The sequence below is a fragment of the Lontra canadensis genome, unplaced genomic scaffold (assembly GCF_010015895.1).
Source record: "Lontra canadensis isolate GAN:19392208 unplaced genomic scaffold, GSC_riverotter_1.0 scaffold231, whole genome shotgun sequence".
Taxonomy (NCBI): Eukaryota; Metazoa; Chordata; class Mammalia; order Carnivora; family Mustelidae; genus Lontra; species Lontra canadensis.
In genome coordinates, this window is record NW_022631225.1 from 66884 (window position 1) to 74766 (window position 7883).

The window sequence follows — 7883 nt, forward strand, 5'->3', positions numbered from 1 at the left end:
CTGGGAACAGAAGATGCTCTTTGCCTCAAACCAGGAGGCTTCTTTCCTTGTAACCAGTGCACGGAGAGGACCCATTTCTGCTGCTACACCTGCCCACACTCTCACAGAGTGTACCGACATGTCTGGAATATCCTTTTATTGAGAATAATTTCCCTGCATTACTGAGGTTCATTAGGAGGCTCAACACACGTGTGTCTCCTATGACTCCAAGTACTTACTTACTTTGAGCAATTGTGGATCTTGACTGTGGGTAGTAACTGTGACTAGAATGTAGCCTCTGTCAAAACAGTACAAATTTATTGCCACTCTGCCACCCTCCTGCTTTACTATTTTAATCAGAAAATAAGAACTATTATGCTTTCCTGAAAACATGATCTCTGTTTCAGATTCTGTCCATTTCTTTGTACAAAGTGAATTTAGAACAAAGGAGCAGAACTCCAGTGGGAATGCCTCAGAACTGCACAACAAGGAAGAAGACTGTGTTGCCCCACATGGAGCCTCTGGGCAGCCATGTCATGCTTTGGGACAGAGCTGGTGTGAAGCCACATTCTTCCTTGTAAGTGCTAACAATCACAGGGAACACTGCACTACACACAGGCATCAGTCCTCACATAAACTGGAGTGGAAGCCAGATAGTTGATTCCCTTCTCTGATTTTGTCTCTCAATGTTTTTAACTCAGTTGAGCCCCTTTATTGGTCACCTTTCTAGGGAAGGAAATGAGTAGTTTGAGAGGAGGATTGTCCATGAGCATTGGAAAGCACAGGTTCTCTCCTTAGAGGAACATATGCTATAAGGGTTTCCTCCTTCCCCATTTTGTTAACTTCCTCCAAGGATCCACTCGGGAAGGCAACCATTTGTGCTGGGCCTTTACAGAGTCTGTGCCTTCTTCCCTCATTGTGCTTTTTCTCATCTGCTAGACATCCTCCTAAGCCTTGGTTCATCTCAGGTAAAAACTTTCTCATAAGTCCTAGTCCTTCCTTGACCATGTGGCCTCTTCAGGTAAGATGATCACTTACTTCTCAAGGCTCCCAATGTTCCCTGTGTGCATCTCCATCAGATCACGTACACCACCATGGTACTTGTTCACAAGCAGTAGAAGAGACATGCCTACAATCTTCTTAGTCCTCGAAGACAATAGTTATCTTCATCACATCTTCACTGTGTGTCACTGGTGCAGAATTCATTCAGCCCATGTGGAATAGTGGTTTTCCTGAAGACTGGCCATTCCTTATGAACTCTACTCTTTACATGTACCTGCTCTTGTGCGTGGTGACAGAGCATCATCCATATTCTTCCCAGGCCAGTTTTAGGCACCATGTAAGGTAGTCAACCTATCGGACATTCTTTCCACTAGTTCATGCAGTGAACGTTATGGAGAGGCCATTGTAGTCTCAGTGATGAGGACAAAAAAAAAAAAAAAGAGAGAGACATGATTTCCAGATCCTGACCATTCTGAAGACCCACAAATGAATACAAAATGAAGATCCTTTATTCTTTAACCAGAAGTCTAGTGTACAGTTCCATACCTGTTTGTGTAATTCATTAACTAATATTTATTTGGTTCTAACTGCACAAAGTGTAGCTCTGCCTAGTCTTTGTGAATATGACAATGAACAGAAATAGAAGAACTTGCCATCATGGGGCTTACATTTGAGGAGAGAAGACAGACCATAAACCAGTAAGAATCCTCTTTTTCTCCACATGGTAAAGGATTCTCTGACTGACTCTGGTGTCGAGAGTAGTTAGGAGTGAGATAGAGACATGGGAGCTTAGTATCTGTTAGGTGAGGAGATTCTTGCTGGTGTCCAAGTGAAAACTCAGTCCAGGTTGGCAGCAGCGAAGGGGTGAGAAATGGTTGGATTCTGAGTGTGTCTTGAACTTGTCACTGGCAAGACTTGCTGGCTAATTGGCCATGGAGTGAGAGAAAGTGGCGGTCAAGGAGAGCACTCAGCTATCAGCCCCAGAGTTCGAGGTCTCTCATCCTGTGAGAAGGGCTGTTCCACCCCAGTCCTCTTATCTCTTGTGGACTCCTGGAGGTTCTGTTCACTGTGTCTCATTATCTCTGGCTTTGCTGTTTCTCCTTCTGTCCATGTTTTTGTCCCTTCTGTCTGTTTGTCCTCTCTAACATTCTCATACCCACCTTGCACCTTGTATTAACAGTTCTCTGTTGCATCACTATCATTCATGTATTTCCATCTGGTTTAATTTTTGTAATATATTTTGCCCTTTGTTGTTGTTGTTGTTGTTGTTGATTCAGGTAAGAGAATAAATACAGCCCTGATGTTGAGGTTTCTGGAAATAGTGTCATTGAGAAGTATGGATGGGGAGGATACTTCTACCCCATTCTCTCCATTCCAAACTACCACTTCCAGACACACCCATGATGAGGTGGTCATGTGTGACAGTCCAGAGGGTTTACATCAAAGCAAACAGCTTAGAATTGAGACAGAGGCATCCATTGCCTCCTGCTTCCTGGAGTCCTTCTGCTTCTGAGTGGCCATGTATGTCTCCCCATCATGTTCTGCCTAGAATTTTGTTCTCTCTCTCAGGACCACATTGGGTTACCGTCATTTATGGTACAGCCTCCCCTTCGTTCTGAAGCTCAAAATATGCACTTTTATCTACCAGAAAATGTCAGTGTCTTGTTCCTTTCAGGCCATATCCTAGAGGGAGCTTGTCTTGGCACACTCAGAAGTCACTCTGAAATTTTCCCGAGCAATGAACATGTCCTCTGATAGGAATTTACTGACTTTTCCTGAGAAATAGTCTGTCACTCTATGCTTATTCACTTTGCAAAGATCCTAGCTCATGCACATATGTAAATTGTTAGAATTCCCACAATTTCTGGGAAGGACCCTCTGTTGTTGCAAACTTAACTGCTGTTTTGTTCTATCCAGAGGTTCTCCACAGTGTGTCCCTGCAAAGTGTAGCTTTGCTGGATAGACAGGTCCCCATTGGAGCTGCTCCAGTGTTTAATGGAGAGGAGACCTTGACACCTCATTGTAACACAAGATAAGATGTGACTGACTAACGTGAGACAGGATAAGCACTGGGGGAATGTAGAGATTCCTGTTCGAGGTGAGATTTCAGTTATTAAAGATGTTTCTTTCTTTTTTAAGTAAAAACTACCAAAATACAATGTGTTTTGAAACAATTAATATAATACAGACCTTAAAAAAGAATCACTGGTTTTAATAATTAGCACCTCTCCAAAGAATGGACATAGCAGGATTTTACTTTTTGAAGTAGTTGGTTGGGTTTGGAATTGTTTCCAGTGTCTGATATTACGATAAAGTTCCTTCTACCCCTTGATATATAACTGAGGAGCTCGAAAATGTGTTATTTATGTGCCTTCCACAACAGCCATGAACCTGAAGAAGATGCAGAGGAACAATTTTGCACCAATATGCGAGTTTCTCTGCCCTGTTAAGTTCCTACTTTACATAGGTATTTTTGAAAGCTCAGTATCAAACATGGGAATATAAATAAAACATAGTTAAAATTAGGATGTTTCTGTGAAGATGCTTTAAGTACATGTGTAATATGTTTATGTAACAAGTTTAAGGTATTTTTGGAAAAGCTTGATGCCCATAATTATACTAGGTGTAACCATGGAGCAGAAATCCAGAGTATCATTTATAACAATGGGTTAAAGAATCAGCATAGAATTAAAACCCTTGTCCATTAAGGGAGTTGGTGAGTCTAATTTTATGTGGAAATAATATCAACCTTGTGGACACAATTTACGTCTGATCTGGGATCTGTGTCTCGGTGGCAATGAGACGATTCTGGTCAGGGAGACAGGAGATGGTCTGTTGGGAATTTCCTACTTCTCCAGAACATACTTTCAGAAGAATCTCTCCCTTCTCCCAGTCCCTGTTTGGGTCTGCCTGTCACCTTTGGGAATGCTGCCACTATGTTCACCCATGATGGGGGTTACCTGGAATTTGGAAGTGCCATAAAATTGATTTTACTTCACAATACTGGAGGCAGTCTGACTGTCACTTCTGTCAGATCATCTGCAGCCTCTCACCTCTTTGGTGTCACCAGGTGATATAAAAGCCTGTTAGTTAAATGTTCTGTTGTAACATGGTGCAGCATAGCGACAAATTGGTTACAACCTTGATTCGTACTTTGAAGGAAACTCAGAAAGAGAGTCAGAATGTTTACTTCTCATGTGTCATCTTTAGCAGCAAAGTCCTGTCCTGGGAAACCTGACAGGTGGAACCTTGTGAAAAAACAGTCTTCAGGAGCCCATAAACACAGGTAGATGGACTTAATCCCATGTCCACCCTCCATGGCATGTGGATATGTTTTATTTCTTGTATGTGCACTTTCCCACATTGTGAAGTCATTCCTGAAGCAAAGCCTCCTTCCCTTCCTGCAGATGAAAATCTTCTTGATTTGTGTTTCCATGCTGGATTATACCTACTTTCATATCCAATGGCTGAGGTTCACCCTGACAGCTGTCATGGTGGGAAAATGGTGCACAGTGAGGTTCAGTGTCAGATACCAAAATATCATCATATCCACAGTCTCTGGAAAGGTTGAGAAAAGAGCATCCTTAAAGTAAATTTACACAATCTCTCAGAGATGCATGGACTCTGTTGTCCAAAGATACTCCCACTGGCACTGATGGTTATTGGTCAATGGACTCAAGAGCACATGCCTCATCTCCTTGTGAGATGGCACCTGGTGAGGCCACACATTTAGGAATATTTTCTCCAACTCTAGTCTCTGCCCTATTGCATTCTGCTGTGGGACATTTAAAAAGTATTCATGCATCATATCCCTCCTAAACTAACAAAATCAGTCTGCCTGTCCACTGTGAGTTTTTGATGGATTCCTTTGACTTTCTTTTTAAATTTTTTTAAAATTTTTTTTCAGTTTTCCACGTCCTTTGACTTTCAATTAGTAAACTCAACCTAATGGGAGTGCTAAATAAATAATAAATAAATAAATAAATAAATAAATAAATAAATAAATAAATGCTACCCTTCAACCTCTTTGAAGGATTTACAGGGACTTTTGACAAGAAACGCAGCAGGGAAATTCAATTCCAATTCAACTTCAGGTTGCAGCTCTGGTCTACCTCTGTTTTCGTTTTCGGCTCAGACTCTTTGACCTTGCTGGATGAGTATAGGACCTCGTTCTGTTCCACATCCTCCAGTTTCCTTCCCTGAGTGGATCTTGTGCATCAGGAAGACTGCAAAATGGCCATACCATCCAAAATGTGCCTGTGTTCACTGCTCAGAGACATGGAGTGGTGCTAGTAATGTTCCTGAAACTTGTACTTGGGGAGCACCCCTCACTACTTGCTCATAGCCCCGGGCTTACTGCCAGGAGGTGCATTCCTCTCTGAGTCTCCTAGTTGTCACGGCCAGCGTGACAAATCGACCAGGAACATGAGGGTAAACGGATGAAGAAAAGAACTCAAGAAGCAGAGAGATGGGGGCAGGAGGAGCACTGAGGAGGATGTCCAACAGTGCTAAGTTTATTCAAAGCATTAAGGTCATATATATGGTGATATTACAATAGGACAAGCACTACATCTGTGTCTAGTTAAATAACCACAAGTTCCCATAATAAGTTTCACAATTAACTATAAGCAGACCTCGTGACACCAAATGGCTGATGCCATTACAAGTGCTCTGTATTGATACAGCAAACCTGAAAGTAATTTATGGGCTGTATTAGGGCAGCAAGGACCAGCCACAAACTTGTGACCCCAACCAAATTGTTCTCATTTGTTTAGCAAGTGTGTGGGAAGTCACATTGGTGAGCGCACAACACATAGCACAGACCGTTTCTCAGTGCTACTCAACTTTTCCCGTCCTAACCCTTTTGTTAGGTTATTCGGACTTTAAAGAAGGCACAAGTCAGGGCTTGGTTTGGTCCTTGTCTCAAGCCTCATTGCAGCCTCCCACACCTAGTGAGTGATGTTATGTACATGGACAACATATGTCAACCATTAATGCAAAATAATATAATAATTGCATAATATTTAATTGAATTTCTCATTCAAAGAGCAACTGAATGGTAAGACAATCAGATCAGAGCAGAGAGAACTAAATTATTTAGAGAACTAAATAAAACACTGTATTTCAACTTTGAGCTTCAGCATATACAGAAGAAGGAATTTATCACACTATCTTTGCTACAAAGAAATGTGGGATGCAGTAGTTAGGATGGTGGAGAAGGGATAGCTAGGCTTGAATTTCTGGAACACAGCTAGGTAGTCATCAAGTCATTCAGAGCAGCCAAGAAGTCCATCAGAGGTCTGAGAGAACACAACCTGCAAGTCTTCAAATAGAAAATTGATCTCCTTTTTTTATGTAACAGGTGCAGAGAGTTGTCTTGGGACATATAGAGCTATGGGGGTGACATCAGGGATGGAGCCTGCTTCTGGAAGCTACCACGGTGTATTGTAGCAGCAGAGCACAACATCTGAACTTTTAGAAGTGTGCTACTGTGGGGATATGGCTGGCATGAAGGTGCTGAAGTGGCAAAGTGGTGCATAATTCCAGGGTCTGAGGTCTGCTGAGTCACAAGAAGGATGTGTGCACCATTGTGACGCACGTATGCTAGGCAAAGAGCCTGGAACCCGGTTGAGCAGTGAGTCTATGTGCAAGTTTCTGCTCTGATTTGCCATAAACAGTGAGCCACAATCTGGTCACGTGATCTCTTTCCTGAGACCTGTGGGCAAATGGAAAAATGTAGGAGACTCTCCCCTGGAGGAATAGCATGGGTCCACACCATAGGAGCCCCTAATTTTGAAGTTTTGAAACTCAATCAAGTGCTTGAGATACAGCAGCTGAGACACAAGTAGGGTGAACATGGGTTTCAGATGGAAACATTGGAGAGAAAGGGGTTGGTTGCTCTTTGGTGAGGGCTCACTGAAGAGTGGGGTGTATGTGAAATTTCAACCCCTGCCTAGAGAGCAGGTGCCATATGCAACCTACCCATCAGTGCCATCAGGAAGCAAAACAATGGCACCTAGTGGAGGGCAGACCTGCTTATATCAAGCCCTTTCCCCTGCTTCCAAGATGTGCATTTCCATGAGGGCAAAACCCCTGAGAATAATCGTAGCAGGCACCTGCCCCAGAAGATCCACAGGAAAATTCCATCTCATCAAGTTTAATGATCATAAAATGTGGTGAACTTCCAGTTCCTGGGGAAGTGGGCTTAGGTTTCATTCTTTTAATTCTTAAGGTTTTTATTTTTTAATTTTTTTTAATTTTATTTTTTATAAACATACAATATATTTTTTTCCCCAGGGGTACAGGTCTGTGAATCGCCAGGTTTACACACTTCACAGCACTCACCATAGCACATACCCTCCCCAATGTCCATAACCCCACCCCCCTCTCCCAACCCCCCTCCCCCCAGCAACCCTCAGTTTAGTGAGATTAAGAGTCACTTATGGTTTATCTCCCTCCCAATCCCATCTTGCTTCATTTACTCTTCTCCTACCCCCTTAACCCCCCATGTTGCATCTCCTCTCCCTCATATCAGGGAGATCATATGACAGTTGTCTTTCTCCGATTGACTTATTTGGCTAAGCATGATACCCTCTAGTTCCATCCACGTTGTCGCAAATGGCAAGATTTCATTTCTTTTGATGGCTGCATAGTATTCCATTGTGTATATATACCACATCTTCTTTATCCATTCGTCTGTTGATGGACATCTAGGTTCTTTCCATAGATTGGCTATTGTAGACATTGCTGCTATAAACATTCGGGTGCACGTGCCCCTTCGGATCACTACGTTTGTATCTTTAGGGTAAATACCCAGTAGTGCAATTGCTGGGTCATAGGGTAGTTCTATTTTCAACATTTTGAGGAACCTCCATGCTGTTTTCCAGAGTGGTTGCACCAGC